We start from the raw sequence: 22,255 nt of genomic DNA, 5'->3' as shown, positions 1-22,255 counted from the left end.
ACACACACACACACATACCTATTTATACACACACACATATATATTATTATTATAAGGTAATCTACCGGTTAAGGAAGTTTTTGGATGGACACAGCTACTAAATAAAACATTATCTGCCTCCTAACAAAACACAAAATCCAGCATGCTACTCTATATCAGGTCCCTCTTCATCTTTGAGTACACACACATACATACATTCATACATAGATACATATGTGTATATATATATATATGTGTGTGTGTGTATATATATATATATATATATATATATATATTATATATATATATATATATATATATATATATATATATCCCTCCCCGGACTACAACCTTGATGTGGTGGAAGGGCTTGTGCGTTCCGATGACCCCTAGAGCTGTGCTGGCGGGAGTAATAATTATTGCTCCTGGTAGGGTCACCCATGCCAGATAGGTCGAAGGTTAGGAGCCAGACGAAAGGTAGTCCACGCAGCGTCTGTTCCTCAGTGAGGCGGCTGCAATGGCGTCTGACCCCAGTGGGGCGGCCAGTAAGTGATGGTGTCACGTTAAAAACACTATTGAGGAAGGCAACGGGAAACCACCTCAATTATCATTCCCTAGAAAAATATGATGGACAATAGAGATATTTTGAGTCCTGGCAACCACGGGGCTCGGCCCAATCGGCCGTGTGTCGTGCCCGGCAGCGGGGGAGGCAAGGCTTCCGCGGTCGTCATCCCACGAAACCCTTGCAAGGGAAAACCAGCAGCAGCAGGACAGAAGACGCAGGAGAAGAAGACAAAATTAGTTAGAATAGGAACGTGGAATGTTAGGACAATGATGAGGACAGGGAAATTGGAGAATGTTAAGCGAGAGATGGAAAGGGGAAATATAGATATTTTAGGTCTATGCGAGGTGAGATGGAAAGATAGCGGGGATTACTGGAGTGATAAGTATAGAATAATATACAGCGGTGGGGACGAGAGCCAACGAGGGGTTGCCATAGTATTAAATGAAGAGGTAGGAAGAAGCGTAGTCAACATAGAGCAGGTAACGGATAGAATACTACTAGTGGAGATAAAATCAGAACCGACGAACTTAGTTATTATTCAGGTATACATGCCACCGAGCAACCATAAGGAAGAAGAGGTCGATAAGATATACGATCAGTTAGAGGACATGATCGCGTGTGTTCCTGCAGGGAAACATTTGATAGTGATGGGGGATTGGAATGCGACGGTAGGCGAAGGAAGAGATGGTGATGAGGTGGGCGACTACGGTTTGGGCACGAGGAATGACCGCGGGGAGAAAGCAGTTGAGTTCTGCAGGAGACAGGGGTTAGTCATCACCAACACTTGGTTTAGACACCACAAAAGACGCAGGTATACATGGAAAATGCCAGGTGACTCAGGAAGATATCAGCTAGATTATATCCTGGTTAGACACAGGTTTAGGAATAGTGTGATAAATTCCCACAGCTTTCCGGGAGCGGATGCGGACTCAGACCACAATTTAGTTGTTATGAAATGTAGCGTACGTTTCAAAAAGATAAGGCAGGGGCGGCGAGTTAGAAAATGGAATGTAGAAGCATTAAATGGGTTGAAAAGGAAGGAATACAAACAGGCGGTAGAGAAAATCATGGAGGATGGTAAAGGGCTTATTACTATCGAAGAAAAATGGGAAATGATCAAAAAAGGGTTGTCTAAAGCCGCAAAAGACACTATTGGAACCGTTAACGCTAAAATGACTAGGAAACCATGGATCACGGATGAGATGATTACAAAGATGGATGAGCGGCGAAAATGGAAGAATATAAATACAGAATTAGGCAAAATGAAGTACAAAGAATTGAACAATAAATTGAGGCGGGCAACAAATAAAGCAAAAGACGCATGGTGAAAGACGCAGTGCGAGGATATGGAAAGTCTCCAGAGGAAGGGTGAAATTGGTGCGCTGTACAGCAAAGTTAAATCGTTATCGGGAAGTAAGAAAGGAAGAGCTATGCTAACAGTTAGAGATAAGGCGGGTAAGGTAATAGTTGACGCAGGAAAGATCCAAGAGAGATGGAAGGAGTATATAGAAGAACTGTATAGTAAAGAACTCAGACCAACACAGTTAGACATTGAAAAAGAAAATGACGTAGAGGAAGACAGCTTAGGTCCAGGCATACTAGACAATGAGATAGAAAGGGCATTAAGGGAGATGAAACTAAATAAGGCCTTGGGGGTAGATAACATTCCCGTGGAACTTTTAAAATGCTTATGAAAATGTGGGAGGAAGAGGCTATATGGGCTGATCCGTAGCATTTATGAGGAGGGAATCTGGCCGGAAGACTTTGTGAGAGCAGTTTTAGTTCCGATTCCGAAAAAGGTAAAGGCCACGTCATGTGAGGACTATAGGACAATTAGTTTGATATCCCACGCAGCTAAAGTTGTTCTCAGGATCATAAACAAAAGGATAGAGAGTAGGGCAAATGGTTACTTAGGGGATGATCAGTTTGGGTTTAGGAAGGGGAGAGGTACGCGTGATGCCATTGCAGTAATGAGATTATTAATCGAGAGGAATATAGAACACAACCAGGAGGTATTTGCCTGTTTCGTAGATTTCGAAAAAGCGTTTGATAGAGTGAATTGGGAAAAACTAATGAGTATTCTGCAGAAAATAGGAATAGATTGGAGGGAAAGGAGGCTAATCCGCAACCTGTACATGTCTCAGACTGCTCAGGTGCGGGTGGGAAACGGGGAGTCAGGATGGGCAGTGTTAGGAAGGGGTGTAAGGCAGGGTTGCCCATTATCACCGTTGCTGTTCAACCTGTATGCAGAGGAAATGATCAAAGAGGCATGGGAAGAACTAGAGGTAGGAATGAAAGTGGGCGGGGAATTCGTAAAATCAGTTAGGTTGGCTGATGACCAAGCTTTAGTTTGTCAGTCAGCCAAGGGGCTGCAAGCATTGCTGAGTGAATTGGAAATTCAGTGCGACAGGTATGGGATGAGAATCAACATTAATAAAACAAAGGTTATGCGATTTTCTAGAAAGAAAAAGGGCAAGCTTAACATTAAAATAGGAGGGCAAAAACTAGAGCAGGTAGAACAGTTTACGTATCTCGGTTGTGTTTTGGACCAACACGGTCAAAGTAGTAGGGACGTAAGGAGAAGAATTGCGCTAGGCAAAGAGGCTTTCACGAGGAGGAGGGAGTTGATGACGGGGTCTTTGAGTAAGGATGTTAAGAAAAGACTCGTAAAAACTTTGATATGGAGCGTAGCTATGTACGGCGCGGAAACGTGGTCATTGAAGCAGGAGGATAGACGTAGACTGGAGGCTTTTGAAATGTGGGTGTGGAGAAGAATGGAGAAGGTGAAATGGACAGAGAAGAAAACAAATGAGGAAGTACTTGGTATGGTGGGCGAAGAGAGGGGTTTGTTGGGAGCAATCCTATGGAGGCAGGAAAAGTGGATGAAGGGGGTGTTGACCGGCAGTGGGATGTTGAAGACTGTGATAGAGGGTAGAATGTTGGGCAAAAGAGGAAAGGGAAGGAACAGGATAGGGATGTTGGACGGGATGAAGGGCGGAAGAAAGTACTCAGAGATGAAGAGGGACCTGGTGTAGAGTAGAATTTAGGGTTGTGTTTTGTTAGTAGCCACAAAATATTTGTTTGGTAGTTGTGTCCATCGAAAAACCTACCTTAACCGGTAGATTACCTTTAAAAAAAAAATATATATATATATAAAGGATACACCTACACATGCACACAAAAGTAAATGACTACGAAGATAGAGAACAGTAAAATGAAAAAGTCAAAGCAAAGGTTTCTGGGAAAAGATAGGGAGAGCGTGGCATTGCTCACCTAGTAAAAAGCCACGCAGGAAAACACCCACGAAGGAGCCGAGGAGTGAAAAACCTGATCAACCCTATTAATTAGAGGAAAGATACACATATATTGCAGCAATCATTTTTACATAGTATATATATTATGAGGTTACTGAAATTGAAAATGAAGAAATCAATTATATTGACAACACATGCAGAGTAATGAGAAATATAACATTAACTAATCATGCAAAATCGTGATGCTGCTTGAGATGATACGTGAAAAAGTAAACACTGTGATCTGTGAAGTAGCTGAGTTAGATGAGGGAGGGTATACTGGTTAAGTTTTGTGGAACCCGAGGAAAATGAACTTGGGAACCGCTCTCTTAAATATTGTCGTTGATGGAGAATTTTTTATATCATCTGGGAGAGAGTTCCACAGACGGCATGCTGTGACATGAGAAGGTTTTTGATTTGCGTACGGAGTAACTATGCAATTGATGCGGGATTATAAACCACTATATTTTCCAAAAGACCTTCATCCGGCAATTCAACGATGGGGTAAGTGAACTCCCAGGCGACATGTCAAATATTGAGCAAGCGTTAAATTAATGTCTTACTGAGCTCTGATCGATTCCCAAAATTGGATTGCACTCTCTCTCTCTCTCCCTAACACACGCACAGATGAGCAATCCGGACATCGATTAGGAGTAGGCATAACACCGGAATATTTTCGCCATAAATACCCCGCGACCCCACGAAAAGATGTGTGGCAGGGGGTGCCAGTACCAGGTGGGAAGTGTGAGTGATAAGGGAGGACATGGGAGAAGAGGAAGAGAATTAACTATCAAATAACATACAAACTTGTATACATGCTGGAGGAAGACTCAATTCAAAACAAGGGTTAATTTGCCCAATAAATAAGTAATTCGTTATGCGAAAAAACGGAAATAATGTATACCAAAACCATTTATGCGACAGGCCTCCACCAAAACAAGACAAGTCATGCAGAACTGAAAAGTAAGAGGGGGAAATTCCACCGTTACCTGGTCTCCGTCCCCAAAGAGACACAAACAGGCGGGGAACGCGACGCACCGCGGCAGGGAGGCAGGCAACGGACGGCGTGTGCCCCCTCCTCCACGACGGAGAGAGGCGAGGGATGGAAGGAGAAACCTAAAAACAAACAAAGTAGGGAAAGCATTACTGTGCCGAGCACTGCATTCGTCATTATGGCAGTCCCATGCGGTCATGCGGCGGAAAGGGTGTTGACAAAAAAAAATACGCGAGATTAGTGAAAGTGCATGCATTTTGGTAAAACTAATTATTCCCTCGAAGCCGAAGATGGCAAATGAAATTTTTGACATCTGAAACCTACCTCGTACGGTTGCTATCCCGCATTGTCCGTGGTAGACTGCTGATTCATCAAAGTTAAAGGAGTAGAAAAGACGGGAATATTTTGGCTTTCTAGATTCGTCCAACTGGGCCGTGTTTCAGGCCCGTCAATGGCAAAAACAAGGCCACCACCGCGGCTGAAGGACATTTGGCGAAGCGGAATCGACGGCATGATCACACGGAAAAGAAACAGGCATTGCTGCAAATGACCAGAGTCGTCTGGGCATCCATAAATTATATTAAATTAAAGACCGATCAAGTTAAAATGGAGAATTAAAATGTTACGTTGAAATTGAGGAAAGGGAAATATGGAGTAGGAGACGAATAAGGGGCTATAAAATATTTTTGGATTGTTCAAGGTGAGACTGAAAGATAGGAGGTATTATTAGAGCGAAAATATAGATTTATGTTCAACACAGCGGAGAGAAAGAGAGCTAGCGAGGGGTTGCAATTATACCGAACAAAAAGATAGTGGGACTCACGGAGAAGACATTAGGGAAGAAAGTAATTGAATATTATTAAAACGTAGAAGTCAAAGCTGAACCAACGAACCTGGTCATTTTCAGGTCTACTTGTCAATGAGTAATTATAGGGAGGGAGACGTCTGTAGGCTAGATGGAAAATGAAGAGGACTGCTTGCGAATGTTCCCAAAAGGAATAATGTCACAGTGACGGGGGTGGGAATTGGTGGGCGAAGGAAGAAATGGAAGTGAGATGGGGCACGGCGGTTTAGGAACAAGAGAAAAATTAGAGAAAAAGAGAAAAATTTATTTATTCAATAAAGCTGACCATGATGGCCTAAAACGTGAGTTAAACTGTTCCTTTCTTAGATTTGACGAATTAAGCAAAACCAGGAGTGTCGAGGATACCTGGAATAATTTTCTTGCTATAACACGTTCAGCAATACAGAGATTCATACCTAGTAAGTATATAAGAGAGAATAAGGAACCCCGTTGGTACAACTCTGAAGTTCGGAAATCACTAAGACGGCAAAGGGCGTGCCATGCCAGAATGAAAAACGCGGTTAAAGATTCTTCCCCTGATAAAATCAACGAAACGTTACAGAATTACAAAGCATCTAGGTCCACTGCCAAGAAGGCATTCCGGAAGGCGCTAGCGGAATTCAAAAGGAAAAAATTAGGTGAACATTCAAACGATAACCCAAAGATGTTTTGGTCCTACGTCAGGGAAGTGCAGGGAAAAAAGTCCACCGTAAACTAATTGAACAACGAAAAGGGGTATAAAGTAACAAGTAGTTTAGATAAAGCCAGCATATTAAACTCATTCTTCCACAGTGTTTTCAACAAATGCTTCCTGAATTTACCAGAAAACCTTCCGAAAACATTTCTACAGCCAATGCATGCAATCGACTTTTCCACCCGCGGAAGAGTTACTCCTTAAAAATATCGACCCCAACAAATCTCCGGGACCTGATGAGATACCGACTCGTGTGTATAAAGAACTGTCGTCTGAAATTGCTCCTTATCTTAATATAATATGTAAGAAATCATTAGCAGAAGAAAGCGTGCCATGCGGCTGGAAGATAGTAGCTTCTGTGACACCCATATTTCAAAATGGAGACCGGGAGAACCCCAGTAATTATAGGACAATATCGCTCACCTCCATCTCCTGTAAGATTTTTGAGCACATCATTGTTAGTTCAATAATGAGGTACCTCGATAGCCAAGCGAGCCATGATATAATGCATTCCGGTGAAATTAATATTCCAGTTGATGCAATATTTCTAGATTTTAAAAAAGCTTTTGATAAAGTCCCTCATTGCAAGTTACTCGCTAAGGTGGAAAGTTATGGAATACACGGGAGTGTTATATGCTGGATAAGACAATTTAAAAAAAATCGTGATCAAACAGTCGTCCTGGACGGTGTATCATCCGATACTGTTAAGGTCACGTCGGGTGTACCACAGGGAAGTGTCATAGGCCCCCTCTTGTTTCTTATTTATATAAATGACCTCAGCACCGTGGTTAATTGCAGGCTCCGTCTTTTTGCTGACGATGCGGTGATTTCTGGGGACATTCGAAGTCGCGAAGACAGAGTCACGTTAGCTAACGACCTAAATGCAATCCAGACTTGGTGCGATACATGGCAATTAGAATTAAATTTGAAAAAATGCGTAGTAATACATTTTTGGGAAAGGAGTAATTCCCTCCCATTTAGTTACAAAGTGAAACAAACAGAAATCGCGAGGGTAGATTCCTTTAAATACTTGGGTGTAACAATTACTCACGATCTGTCCTGGGGAAAGCACATACGGGAAATATGCGGTCGTGCTAATAAAAAATTGGGATTTGTAAAAAGAGTGCTGGGTAAATGTGACGAAAAAGTGGAGGAACGATGTTTTCTTGCCCTAGTCAGGCCCCACCTAGAGTATGCTGCCAGTATATGGGATCCTCAAGAGATAAATTTAATTTCGGAATTGGATCGAGTTCAGTGGAGGGGGGCTAGATTTGCCAAAAATTGCTATGACCAACGCAGTAGCGTAACTACTTTGCTAGAAAATTTAGGCTGGGATTCCCTTACACAGCGGCGTTTACAATATAGATTAAACTTATTAAAACATTTAAAGATGAGTCCTTTTCCGATGACATCAAGAACATAATACGAACCCCAACGTATTACGGGCGGAGGGATCACGAATGTAAGATTAGAAAGATTGACTGCAGGACGGACAGATTTGAATGGTCATTTTTTCCAAGAACAAAAAGAGACCAGAATTCCTGTAATCGAAATCCCCCAGGAGCCGGCTCGACATAATAAGTATTAACCTACAAGGTAGCGACTGCGCAGAGTTATACGATTATATATATATATATATATATATATATATATATATATATATATATATATATATATATATATTGCAGGTTCCCCTTACCTTTCCCCATCCATTTGAAAAACCCTAACCCCATCATTCCTTACCCTTTCCTCCTGGTGCTGCAGCCCCTGCCACACACCTTTTGGTGGCTTGCAGGGTATTGATGTAGATGTAGATGAACAAGGAATGGCCGCGGGGGAATTCTGCAAGGAACAGGGCGTGGTCATAACAAACACTTGACATAAAATAACAGATTAGGTAGTTATGCGTGGAAAGTTTTTGGGAACTCGGAAAGATATTGTGGTTAGGCACCCATTCAGAAACAGCCCGATTAAATCGCACAGTTTCCCGAGAGCGGATTTGGATTTAGTTCACAATTTTGTAATAATGCAGGGTAGGGTTCGCTTCAAAATAATAAATGAGGAAAGAAGATTTTGGAAATTTAGTTCCCGAGAAATCGTGCATGGGAACATCAATTGGGATGAAAAGAAACCTACCGTAAGGCAGGGGGTGCGAACTGGGAGATACAGTGAAAGAAAAATGGGAGAGAGATAATGTGTCAAAAAAGTGAAATTTGAGAGCCGCAAACGAAACCATAAGAAAATAACACACAATTTAAGAAAACATGACACAGTTTTTTGGCGTCACCTGGTTCTTTCATCTTTCAAGATTAAAGAAGAAATTTGGATTTTCCACATGAAAAAGTTTCGTTAACGACATAGACTTCGTTAGGGCGTAATGCTACCTGCAGATGCTACGCTGTAACGAAACCTTGGTCGTAAATTACAATGTTTTATGTGGAAATGACTTGATGCTTAACTTGGATTCACCACGAAAAATTCGTAATTTATCAGCCTGATAACTTATTGTAACCTTCAAATAGTTTCGCTGCTGACTGCTAACGGAAATCCCTTCGATGGCTGGTGCGAGAGAATTGAACGATATGGTATGATGGGACGATTATCGAAGCCTCGGTTATACAACACGGGGTCATTATCATCTACATCTATAAAGCAGTAATATCTAGCAGCATAATTGGAAAAAATATATTTTAGTTGAATTATGTCCCCATATGCAAGGTCTGCCCCAAAAGTAATTAGACTGAGTTGATAAAAATATTTATTGCCAAACTTGATACGCTCACTCAAAAGCCTTCGAAGTAGAACCCTTGTGCTACCAGCGGGTTTTACACGCCTCGCACGACTTCTGGAAGCCGCCGCCCGTAATGATGCCAAGCTCCCTCGTCACGGTCTGTTGTAACGCTTCCATGGAGCCGTGATGACGTCTTTCAGCCTTGATTTGAGGTGGAGGAAGAGGAAGAAGTCTGGTGGGGCAAAGTCAGAGCTCTAGGGTGATTGAGGCATGGTCCAGAAGGTCTTGCCAGATCCGCGTGCGAGTTACTTTTTGTTAATCCGAGAGAAATCGCGGTACGAACTTTGCACACAACTTTCTCATGCTCACGTGTTTGGTCACAAGGCGATGCTCATCACTTTTAGGGATTCCAAGTAAATCAGAGGCCATGCCAACACTTAATCTGCGATCCCTGTTCAACAAAACCTTCACTCTGGCAAGATTTTCGCGACTTTTGCCCCTTTTGGCCCTCCGCATAGCCACGGATGTCACTTCATTTTCACGTTGAAAACTATAGGGATAACTTTGTACGAAGATTAGCGATGATAACTGGAAACAAATATTACATGTCTTTGGTGATTCATGCGGGCGAACAACTTAATATACAAACATAATGCTTTTTTAAATTCATTTCGAAATTTTTATATAAATTTCTAATTAATAATAAATTGTTAAATAAGATTGAATGAATGAATGTTTAATGTGAATATGAATCCCATAAATGTGCAAATAGTTATGTGCAAGTGCTTTGGTATTTTTTGGCTTTAATTAATTGTCTCAGAGTGATGCAGCAGCTTTCTCCGTGGGTTCATTATTGCCCTTTCTCGAGTCTAATGGCTCTCTCGACAAAAAGAAACGGTGCCTCAAAAGAAGTCACTACGCGAGGAAAGTCGAGCGAATATTCTATTAACGAAAACGCCGGAAAATGGGGCCTTGTGTTTTTTCCTATTTTCCGATGGCAATTACAGAGCAGGCGCCTCGCTTCGAGTTTTAATTACCTGTCGGAGGAAAATGAGCGAATCTCATTAATCGGTCTCTGGAAATCGAAGTCGCCCACCTAGGAGAAGCGCCTTACAAAGGGTCCCCTGGGATTTCTCGAAGGGCGGCTCAGTCCCTTATTATTGATTGCTTTACCTCCGCCTCCCCCGCGTCGAGTTCCACGCCGGGGAAATTCCGAAAGAGTGATACTTTTTATAAAAAAGTGAGAAAGCCGACGGCGGCAATTATCCCGTCAAAGGAGGCGCCTCATGGACGAATTAATTGATCACACGTGCGGAAGTGACAACAAAGGAAATTCCATTTTTGATAAGATCGTATTTGAGATTTACGGCGCAGCATCCGCTGGAATTTCCATCTACACATTAATCTCAGATGCCTGAGAAAATGAACCGTGTAATAACTGGCCGAAAGGATCGTAGCCATTTCTCAAAATGATATTCACGTGAGGAAATGAGAAGTAGAAGAGATGGGTGCAGAATAAGATGCTCATAAAGATTGAAAGACATGGACCATATGGACCACCGCGTCAAAAGACATATTTTCCATTTTAGGGATTAGCCTCTAAATTGATCAGTTGATTTAAATGTTGCGCGTTGGCATCAAAGAAGGTGTGATTTACGAAAGAAGGTCGAAATCTACGAAACAGGCAAATACCTCCAGGTTGTGCTCTATATTCCTCTCGATTAATAATCTCATTACTGCTATGGCATCACGCGTACCTCTCCCCTTCCTAAACCCAAACTGATCATCCCCTAAGTAATCATTTGCCCTACTCTCTATCCTTTAGTTTATGATCCTGAGAACAACTTTAGCTGCGTGGGATATAAAACTTATCGTCCTGCAGTCCTCACATGATGTAGCCTTTACCTTTTTCGGAATAGGAACTAAAACTGATCTAACATTATGTAGATTATGTAGATGTAGATGTAACAAATTCTTCCGGCCATATTCCTTCCTCATAAATACTACGAATCAGCCCATATAGGGCTGATTCGTAGTATTACCACCCCCACGGCGTTATTTAGTTTCATCTTCCTTAATGCCCTTTCTATGTCATTGTCTAGTATGCCTGGACCTAAGCTGTCTTCCTCTACGTCATTTTCTTTTTCAATGTCTAACTTTGTTGGTCTAAGCTCTTTACGATACAGTTCTTCTATATATTCCTTCCATCTCTCTTGGATCTTCCCTGGGTCAACTATTACCTTACCCGCCTTATCTCTAACTGCTATCGTTGATATCCCTTTCTTACTTCCCGATAAAGATTTAACCTTGTGGTACAGCGCACCGATTTCACCCTTCTTCTGTAGACTTTCCATACTTTCGCACTGCGTCTTCCACCATGCTTCTTTTGCTTTATTTGTTGCCCGCCTCAATTTATTTTTAATTCTTTGTACTTCATTTTGCCTCACTCTGTGTTTACATTCTTCCATTTTCTCCGCTCATCCATCTTTGCAATCATCTCATCCGTGATCCATGGTTTCCTAGTCCTTTTAGCGTTAACGTTTCCAATTGTGTCTTTTGCGGCTTTAGACAACCCTTTCTTGATACTTTCCAATTTTTCTTCGATAGTACTTAGCTCTTTACCATCCTCCATGATTTCCTCTACCGCCTGTTGGTACTCCTTCCCTTTCAAACCATTGAATGCTTCTACATTCCATTTTCTAAACCATCGCCCCTGCCTTATCTCTTTGAAACGGACGCTACATTTCATAAAAACTAAATTGTGGTCAGAGTCCGCATCCACTCCCGGGAAGCTGTGCGAATTTATCACACTGTTCCTAAACCTCTCTCTAACCAGGATATAATCTAACTGATATCTTTCTGAGTCACCTGGCATTTTCCATGTATACCTGCGTCTTTTGTGGTGTTTAAACCAAGTGTTGGTAATGACTAACCCCTGTCCCCTGCAGAACTCAACTGCTTTCTCTCCGCGGTCATTCCTCGTGCCTAAACCGTAGTCCCCCACCTCATCACCACCTCTTCCTTCACCTACCGTCGCATTCCAATCCACCATCACTATCAAATGTTTCCCTGCAGGAACACACGCGATTAAGTCCTCTAACTGATCGTATATCCTATCGACCTCTTCTTCCTTCTGGTTGCTCGGTGGCATGTGTACCTGAATAATAACCAAGTTCGTCGGTTCTGCTTTTATCTCTACTAGTAATAATCTATCTATTACCTGCTCTATGTTGACTACGCTTCTTCCTACCCCTTCATTTAATATTATGGTAACCCCTCGTTGGCTCTCTTCCCCGCCGCTGTTTATTATTCTATAATTATCACTCCAGTAATCCCCGCTATCCTTCCATCTCACCTCGCATAGACGTAAAATATATATTTTTCCCCTTTCCATCTCTCGCTTAACATTCTCCAATTTCCCTGTCCTCATCATTATCCTAACATTCAACATTCCTATTCTAAATAATTTGGTCTTCTTCTCCTGCGTCTTCTGTCCTCCTGCTGCTCGTTTTCCTTGCTTGGGTTTCGTGGGATGACGACCGAGGAAGCCTTGCCTCCCCCGCTGCCGAGCACGACACCCGGCCGATTGGGCCGAGCCCCGTAGTTGCCAGGACTCAAGATCTCTGTATTGTCCATCATTTAAATCTTGGGAATGATAATTGAGGTGGTTTCCCGTTGCCTTCCTCAATAGTGTTTTTAACGCGACACCATCACTTACTGGCCGCCCCACTGGGGTCAGATACCATTGCAGCCGCCTCACTGAGGAACAGACGCTGCGTGGACTACCTTTCGTCTGGCTCCTTACCTTCGACCTATCTGGCATGGGTGACCCTACCAGGAGCAATAATTATTACTCCCGCCAGCACAGCTCTAGGGGTCATCGGAACGCACAAGCCCTTCCACCACGTCAAGGTTGTAGTCCGGGGAGGGGCTCCCTTAATTGTATCCTGTAATTTCATGTGTGGGATTGTTGGTGTGAGGCGAGGTCTACCCTTACACCTATGCCACCTACACAACCGTCTGCCTTATTGCTGTGGCGGAGGTTGCAATAATTTTCTTTGATTTAAAAACAATATACTTTGCGAATTTTAAGTTATGGTTTCCGATAGAATCTTGTGGGATTTGAATTCTATGCATGCCACCTTCGGATGGAATTCCATCAGAACAACTTTCGAGGTGGTTGCTATTGGCGCACAACTTGGAGGAACAATGTAACAATTTCAGATTGTAAAAATAATTCGTCTTGATCAAAATTTTTGCACTCCGCAATCGTTGTAATGTAATGCACATTTATCGTATGACTCCGTTAAAAAGTTATGTCGCGGCATCTTCTGCAGAATCTAGAAATTCAAAAAAACAATGATAAATTTCACCTCAGGAGATATGCTAGACACATTTTTATTTGCTGTTTATGTTTCTATAAAATAAATCTATGTTATAGTTTTTTGAAGGGGAATTGTGGCCGCTATGGCCTTTAAGATGGAGTAAAACTCTTGAAATTAGGAAGGAAAGGGCGACGTGTTCCTCTTCTTCATTGGGGAGGTAATAACGTTTTGCCTTTCACTATTTTTGACTTTCAGATAGCAATACCCGCGTATTAAAAGTCATGTATAAATTCAGGTTAACTTATTTATTGATATTTAAAATACGCGGAAACTAAATTTTGATATCCGAGTTCCAGGGGAAAATATAGATTTCGAATATACGCGTATCCCATGGAAGTAAGCCTGAAAAATGTTTCATATGAAGAAACGTTGACTTCTTACTTGAAACGAACTAAACAGAAGAAGGCGGCCATGCGCGTGATCGCTTGAAGTCGATGGCAGAGGTGAGATCACTTGGGAGGGGGGGGCGTTGGCGGGGGGGGGCAGGGTTCGAAGGCCGCCCTCCGCCCATTCAAAGCGAGTGAGCCGTGAACTTAGAATGCGAGGCATTCTGGTCATTCGTCAAAATTCATCGAGCAGCAAGGGTTGTGAAATATTCACGGATGTGCTTACGGATGCACGGTTTAGCGAGAGAAGATCAGGTTAAGGGTCCGAAGTAAAAGGCGAAGTGTTTGTTCAGCTTGTGAACTTTTGGTGACCGCTCACATGAAGTTCACGAAAACTTCGCCGTGAACACAGGAAGTTATAATGTAAGTGTTTGATCAAATGTCTATTGCTTTAAGAGTGTTCGCAAATTCTATATTCGCTCAGTTTGTAAAAAATAATTTTTGCCGTGAAACTCCTGGTGGAAAACATTTCCAAAAATAATTACGGGAATGAAAATTGTGAGTTATTTTTGGGTCGCCCGTATCACGCCAAGAACGGTGGACACCCATCCCAAGTGTCATTTCCCAGGGAGCTCCTCACCCGATGGCAGCTCGCAGGGGAAACCGCGTGTCGCTTCATCGAGAGCCACGACTGAAGCCAGCGGATGCAAAAGCAAGAGAGGAAGGATGGGAACCATCAGAGGGATGGCTATTGATGGAAATAAAATTGATCGATTAAGATATAAATTGTGGGCGTAAATGACTGAATGGCTGTCGATGAGATCATCGTGTATCACAGCATACGCGAATCCGCCTCGAATGAAGATGTCATACCTGGTTGACAGGAATAAATCTGTGTTTAAGAAGACCGGGTTTGAATCCAGTTCCATTTCAAACGTTTACTTCGGGGCAAAAATCCACCGTTTTTTAATTCGAAAATTTGCCAAATGATGTCTCATTAAGATGAGACCGTTGCTAGTGTGCGTTGGAAAAAAATGCAAATTTCATCATCATCGTAGGCACTACCGAGGCGATAAGTGCAGGCCGGTCCAAAATACCATGGCACAATACGAGGACAGAGAAGAAATGGCAGTGAGTAGAGCTAGAGCCGCCATCTTGTTGGTGTCTAAACAACCACCACTCAGTACTGCGCAACCCGCATTGGGTACCACCACAGCAGGTGTGTGGTTGTTCTAATTTGCTCACATTGCGAACTGTTACAATGTGCGCTGCGATAGAAAACCCCGCGAGTTGTGAAGTGCGACTTGTTATCAGGCATTTACTGGCAAAAAACTAACTCAAACCGATTGAAATTTATGGGCAACTTTCCGCGTAGTGTACGGAGACGGAATAATGAGTGAAGGCAGTGGAGTGAGGCAGTGGTGTATTCGGTTTAAGAATGGCCACAACACCAATGCTCACGACGAAAGCACCACAGCGGTCAGCCTAGCCACGTGATCGAGGAACTGACGGTGAAAATGAAAGAGAAAAATTTTGAAAATCACCGAAATACGATTTCAGATATTTCTCAGTAAGTGCTTTGACAGTGACGCAGAATTGCATGGTGGTGTGTACAAGTTGTTAAAATGCAAGGCTGTGGCAGATTTCTTCAGAGATGGAATCTGAAAGCTTGTGTATCGTAATGATGAATGCCTCAATTTAAATAGTAATTACGTAGAAAAATAGTTTAAGAGTGTCCCTTTCAAATGCGTAAAATAAAACTTAGTCTTGTCACTAGATCCATATTTTATTTCAAAACGTAAGTTACTTTCTGGACATCCGTCGTAGATATCACGTGGGCTTATTCCTGCCTTTTATCCTATGTGTTTCCTGTGCCATATCCCTTTTTAGATTTTCTGTTCTACTGCCAACCCAAAGGACTATTCCCTTCCCTCCTTACCCTCGCTCGCCTCCCCTCGGCGTCCTCCATTCTATCGCGGCCGTAAACGGCCAAATCCGCTCCCGTGAAGCACACATTGTTTCCCATCTCCTCTTCCCACGAAGTCGGAGGACTTTTATTTCGAATTATGCATGACTGTCACTCCCACTTAGATCCCCCCTTCAACCACCGTACACGAGCATCTGTAATGTACCAGCGCTATATTAGAAGTCTTATTTGCTTTCCGGAGCGTTGGACCCGACCCCGTGCCCTCCGGGGGCCGCGGAAGGCGGGCTCCAAAGACAGGGGTTGAAAAGCTCGGGCCCCGGTTAGATTGACTGGCTATGGCTATATCATTCCCATTCCCGGTTTTTTCCCCCTTTTAACTCACCTAGGAATGGCAATATTCTCTATAAAACGCTGTGTCGAATAAAATAGTTTGCCAAATTTGATACCAACATTAAACACGACGATTCATTTTTTAGAACCTTCCGCTGCACTTATACACTGCTTTAATAACAATCATTTCAAAATACAGCTTCATGGACTGTTAAAATTTGTAGCAAATTTTCCTTATTGAAACACGTAATATTACAGTGCAAACATTTATATGTTGATACATATTGAATTGCAAAACGCATTGAATGCCACGTGCATGTAAAGTTTTGCTGAGAGGCAAATATTAAGCAAATATGCTTCATTCGATTGAAATATTTAATATGCACTTTAATAACATTCACCCGGACAGTGACCATAGTCCATATATGCTGCATATTTTAGCTTCGAAAACACCCCGTCTATCCACTTATTGATCCTAGGAGCAAAACTTAGAGGGATGTTACTCATTCATGTAAGTACTCAGACATTTATTGGCTTGATGGTGCAAACATTTCCAAGTCTCGTGAATAAAATGTAGTATCGAAATAATATTGTCGCCATTACCAACTTCTCAACGGATGCGAGTGAGCGTAGCAGCAGAGGAAAACGCCTGGAGACGATGACACGTGGAGAAGAATGATGGCAGAATAGAAAGAGGATGGCCGGAGTAAGAAATGAGAAGGTTCTTTGAATAGAGGGCGGGAAGAGGAAATTTACAACAAAAATAGGAATATTAATTGTTCTCACTCAGAGGCACGACGGCTTACTGAAAATCATATTTGAAGGGAACAGAGAAAGGAATGGGAGGACACACTTCAAGCGAATGCCAAGAGTGAACTACGAGAAGGGGCGATGAAAGATTCCGGCGAAAGAAGCAATGAGGGAAAGAAGAGATTGGCAGATTGTGACAGGGCATAACATTGGAGAGTCGTGGCAAATCAATCCTCGGATGGACGTCGACGATGACAGTGGCGAAAGATTCAATACAATAACTGTCAAATGCTTACTGAAAATTATCGATATGAGCTCTTATCGATAAATGTCGGTCACCCCTCCCTCCCCCCCGGCCCCCCGAGCCAAAATGGGTAAAGTCCGTGTCATTTAGTTCGTTTTTATTTCTCTATTTCCGCAAAGGGTCCTCAGAGGAGCGGAGGCTTCGATCCTCCGCTCCCCCACCCGGAATCAAAAACTTAAATTGGTTTTCTAAATGGCTTCCGCTTCATTCCGCCGCCGCGGTCCCCACCCCCCTGACCCAAACCCCTCCCCCCTCCCAATGTGCCCTTGGGGTGACTCCTGGGGAGGCCGGGCCGCGGCCCCTCGCAGCGAGAATCTCGCGGGAGAGGGGAGCCGTGCTTCGTCCCCCCGATTCGACGGCCCGTCTGTCTAGCCCTGCATCCCCCGATCCACGGGTCCATCCCTCACAGACGGTACGCGTCTCTCAATCGAGGACTCCGACGGAGGGGTCTCCCGTGACCTGCGTTTGCCCTCGGTGCCCCATCTCTTCCTCAAATAGTGAGCGGTTCATCGCTCGAAAGGTAAGACAATGAGTCTGCAAGGCGAAAAAGAAGTTCTTAAAGGGAAGACCTTAAAACTACCGAGACGGCAGCCGCCATGCCATTATGACCGACGCTTTTCCAACTCTCGCCATCTGAAACATTTGATCTCTCTGTAATCAAAATACCATGCGTTAAAGCACACGTACCACGAAGTTTGTCAATAAAGTGACATACGTTTTGCCCTAACGTGGCGGTGGGTACAGCCACCATCTTGTTGGTGTCTAAACGTCCCCATACTCCGTACTACGCATCCATCCTGCTGTGATGGCAGTGCGTGGGTAGACTTTGGTTCTTCTACTTTGCTCACATTACGAACTGTTCAAATGTGCGCTGCAATTGCAATTCAAAATGCGAGTTGTGAAGTGGAAATTGTGATTGGGTTTTTACTGGCAAAAAAACCACAAGATAATTTAAATTCATAGGTTACTTTACATTGAACGTGTGGAGACGAAATTAGGAGTGAAGGTGGAGTGAGTGGTGGAATAATTCCTAAAATCCAAAATGAATCCAAGATAGCTAAATTATTTCCCAGTTCTAGTTTTTGCCGTCAAAATATAACGCACAACTTAGCTTTTCTTTTTTTGAAAAACCTTACAACCTTCGTATAACTTATATTGATTCTCATTCTTTATCTACGCAATGACTTCGCAAGCCAACGGCAAAAGATGGAAACACTTTGACTTAGTGCCTAATTAAAGCCTGGTCATCAGCAAACCTCACTGATTTTTACGAATTCCCCGCCCACTTTCACTCCTACCTCCAGTTCTTCCCATGCCTCTTAAATCATTTCCTCTGCATACAGGTTGAACAGCAACGGTGATAATGGGCAACCCTGCCTTACACCTCTTCCTAACACTGCCAATCCGGACTCCCCGTTCCCCACTCGCACTCGAGCAGTCTGAGACATGTACAGGTTGCGGATTAGCCTCCTGTCCCTACAATTTATTCCTATTTTCTGCAATATACTCATTAGTTTTTCCCAATCCATTCTATCAAACGCTTTTATAAAATCTACGAAACAGGCAAATAATTCCTGATTGTATTCTATATTCCTCTCGATTAGTGATCTCATTACTGCAATGGCATCACCCTTCCTGAATCCAAACTAATCATCCCCTAAGTAGTCATTTGCCCTACTCTCTATCTTTTTGTTTATGATCCTGAGAACAACTTTATTCCTCCCCAGTAACTGTTAGGAATTAGCTCATAAAAGCTCCTCCTCCCATGTTCCGTTATCCTTAAGTAGTTCCTCGGTAATGTTTTTAATCACGCGGTCCTGTTTGATTACATTTGCCTTGTTGCTCTTTTATCTGCCATCAAGTATCCCCGGGCCTAAGCTATCCCCACCCACGCCATATCCTCTTTCTAGGTCTCAGCCTACAATTATATGTAAACATATAAACCTTGAATGTATTCTTTCCATTCCTCTGGAATCTCCCCTCAATCAATTCAAACAGGCAATTACGACATTATTTTGTCTATCCTATTTCTTATAATCCTGATAACCAGTTTGGCTGCGTGCGAAATCAAACTTAATGTCCTTCATTCTCACAAATGGCAAAGTATATTCTTACCTTTGTAAAGGTTAGGAAATCTCCTGACCAACTTCTTCCCTCATTAATTCTTCGAATTAAACCGTAAAAGTCGTGTTTCTCTCCAGGAAAACCCGTAATTTTGTCCTCTAACTGATCGCGTGCACTGTGGACTTTTCTTCCTCCCTTCTTCCCTCCCATGGCGGTGCGTAATGTACAGTCTGTATATATTCATGTATTTAAGTGTACATGCAGGTCGATAGATATTGTGTATGCATGCACTTATAAACTCTATGTCTATTATAATATGTGTTAAATGGATGATGATGTGTTAAATGGATGATGATGTGTTAAATGGATGATTGGACCATTTGGTCTCAATTTCGTCCTAATAAAGACCTATATCTATGGTCGCTTGGTGGCATATAGACCTGAACAATGACCAAGTTCGTCGGTTCTGCTTTTATGTCTGCTAGTAACAATCTATCCGATGCTTGTGCTACGTTTACTACGCTTCTAACAGCCGTAATCTTGTTTAGTATTGTTGCAACCCCTCTCATCCCTTTCGATGCAAATTACTTTATGACTATCACTCCAGGAATCCCCGCTATCCTCCTTCCATCTCAACTCGCTCCGCCCTAAAGCATCCATATTCTCTCTCTAAAGCTTCCAATTTGCATTTTATCATTCCCCTTGCCCGCAACATTTTTATAACATTATAAATCCCTGTTCTAACTAATTTGGTCTTCTTTTGCATAAGAAAGGAAGCGTGACGTAGAAGAGGATTGCCTTGGCCTTGGAATACAGGATAACGAGATGGCAATGGCACTAAGGGAGGTGAAGCCGAACAAGGCAGTTTGAATGCATAATATCCCCTCTGGCTTAATAAAGAGTTTAGGGATAAATGAATGGAAGGAAATGTTTGAATTTATACTTGTTACTCACGCGGAAGGAATTCGGGCAGATTATTATTACCTCGGGGAAACTTTGACTGAAATCCCGCGGCGAAGTGCGTAGCAACTGTGTGTGTGAAGACTGGAGGTCGATCAGTTTAATCGCAAAAGTAGTTGTTCCGTGAATAATCAACGGAAGGTTATAATATAGTGCAAGCAAACCCTGAGACGAAGATCAGTTTGGCTTCATAAAGGGGAGAGGAGCGCGTAATGCCGTTGCAGTGATGAGAACATCAATAGAGAGAGCGTCGAATGGATTGTGGGTTTTGGGAAGTCGGTCGACCGCGTGGCGCGGGTAAAGCCAATGGCGGAATGTGGGCCTGGACTCGAGGGATCGGAAATTTATTATTCGAAACTTGTGCGAAAATCAGGGCAAGTGAAGTAGATGGGGAATCGGGAGGCCAGTGTTTCGCAGGGGAGTTAGACAGGGTTGCTGGTGATCGCCGGATTCAGAGACCGTCCGAAAACGATGTAAGTAAGTGCATAAAGAATACCTAAAATAGTAGTAGCACTGATTATGCACATGTCATCGAAGAGGGATGCATTGGAGCGCGAACATTACCTGCATGCTATGCGCAAATCCCGCATAACATGCAGTTAATATTTCTTGTTTACCGATGTAACCTGTAACAAGACCTCATGATGCACCACGCCCTTGCAATCGAAGACAACTGTAAGAAAATCTTTCACATTCGACCGAACTTGGCGCCCTTTTTATTGGTCTTGGCTCCCGCTGCAGCACTCGACACTCGACTCGTTAATGCGTTGCTGTTTTTGGTCAAAATTGAGTAATTTTGGTACGAAATTCACGGTGACCCGTGTCATATCCAAATAATTGATAACAATCGAATGGCACGAGCAAATCGATATGTTTAGGTACTAAGCAACTTCTTAAAAGGGTGATTCGACGATTGGTCAATACTATTCTCTTCACTTCATCAATGTTTTTGTCTGTTGTTGACGTGCTCGGGCGTCCAGCACGCACTTCGTCGTTAATATCTTCTCGGCTGTCTGAGGACATTTTGTACCACCGGTAAACGTTGCTTCGGGGCAGGGTAGCTTCCTCATATGCCACAGTCAACATTCGGAATGCGTATGCGAACTTAATTTCGTTTTTCATACAAAATTTGATACAGTTTCTTTGGTCCATTTTTGGGACAGGTAAAAATCGAAGACAAGCCAAAATACGTCCAAGCAAAACAGCTGTCGACAATTAACTGAAAATTCAAAATGGGCAAACTCTACGGCATAAGTGAGAGACAAAAGTACCAACATAACGCCACGAAAAAATCGAAAATCAAATATACTAAACCCGCGAAAATTCAAAATTCACATTACTTTTTGAACAGACCTCGTATGTCAGGGCCGGTCGCCGTCACCTATTCACAAGATCTACACGAGGAGGAATGGCCAGCGGGGCATGTGAGGAAGTGGAAGCTGCTGGCGGAGAACTCATCAAATCATTGAGTTATGCGGTTGCTCAAGCTTCCGGAAGCCAGTCGACCGCGGGGATTGAGGACATTTCCGAAGGTAATAGGAAGTAATTGAACAGACCTCCTACTTATTTCGAGTGACTCGCAAAGTAAGGCCTGGCTGTCGACCGCGTGTCCACTCGGACGCTGGAGTGATTGAAAATCAATTATGGCAACTCGGCGAGGAGAGAGAAATAATCTGAGAGAAATCGGATTTGCTGCTAACGCTATTCCATAACAAAATGTCTGTCGTCCAAGTGTTATCTCTAAAACGAATGTTACGTCAGTTGATTAAAATAGGCGAAAAAATGACCCAAGGTAAACCGTCACATTACTCTTACATACTGTCCTTCTAGCATTCTGTACTAGGATACAACGACAGGCATATTTGTATACGCTGCAGTAAAGTAGTGGTTCTTCGGTAAGTTTTGGGGGTTTTGTCATCTTGATTTGACATTTTTACGTTGATAAGACATTATTCGAAGATTATTGGAGTTTTTTCAAGTGCAGTCACCCGTAAGATGCTTATTTTGCCTGATATGTCCCAATTATTATTATCATTAGGTAATCTACCGGTTAAGGTAGGTTTTGGATGGACACAGCTACTAAATAAATATTTTGTAACTCCAAACACA

This window comes from Hetaerina americana, unplaced genomic scaffold, assembly GCF_022747635.1.
Source record: "Hetaerina americana unplaced genomic scaffold, ioHetAmer1.1.p SCAF_28, whole genome shotgun sequence".
NCBI classification, from domain to species: Eukaryota; Metazoa; Arthropoda; class Insecta; order Odonata; family Calopterygidae; genus Hetaerina; species Hetaerina americana.
Note: the sequence above shows the minus strand (reverse complement) of the source record.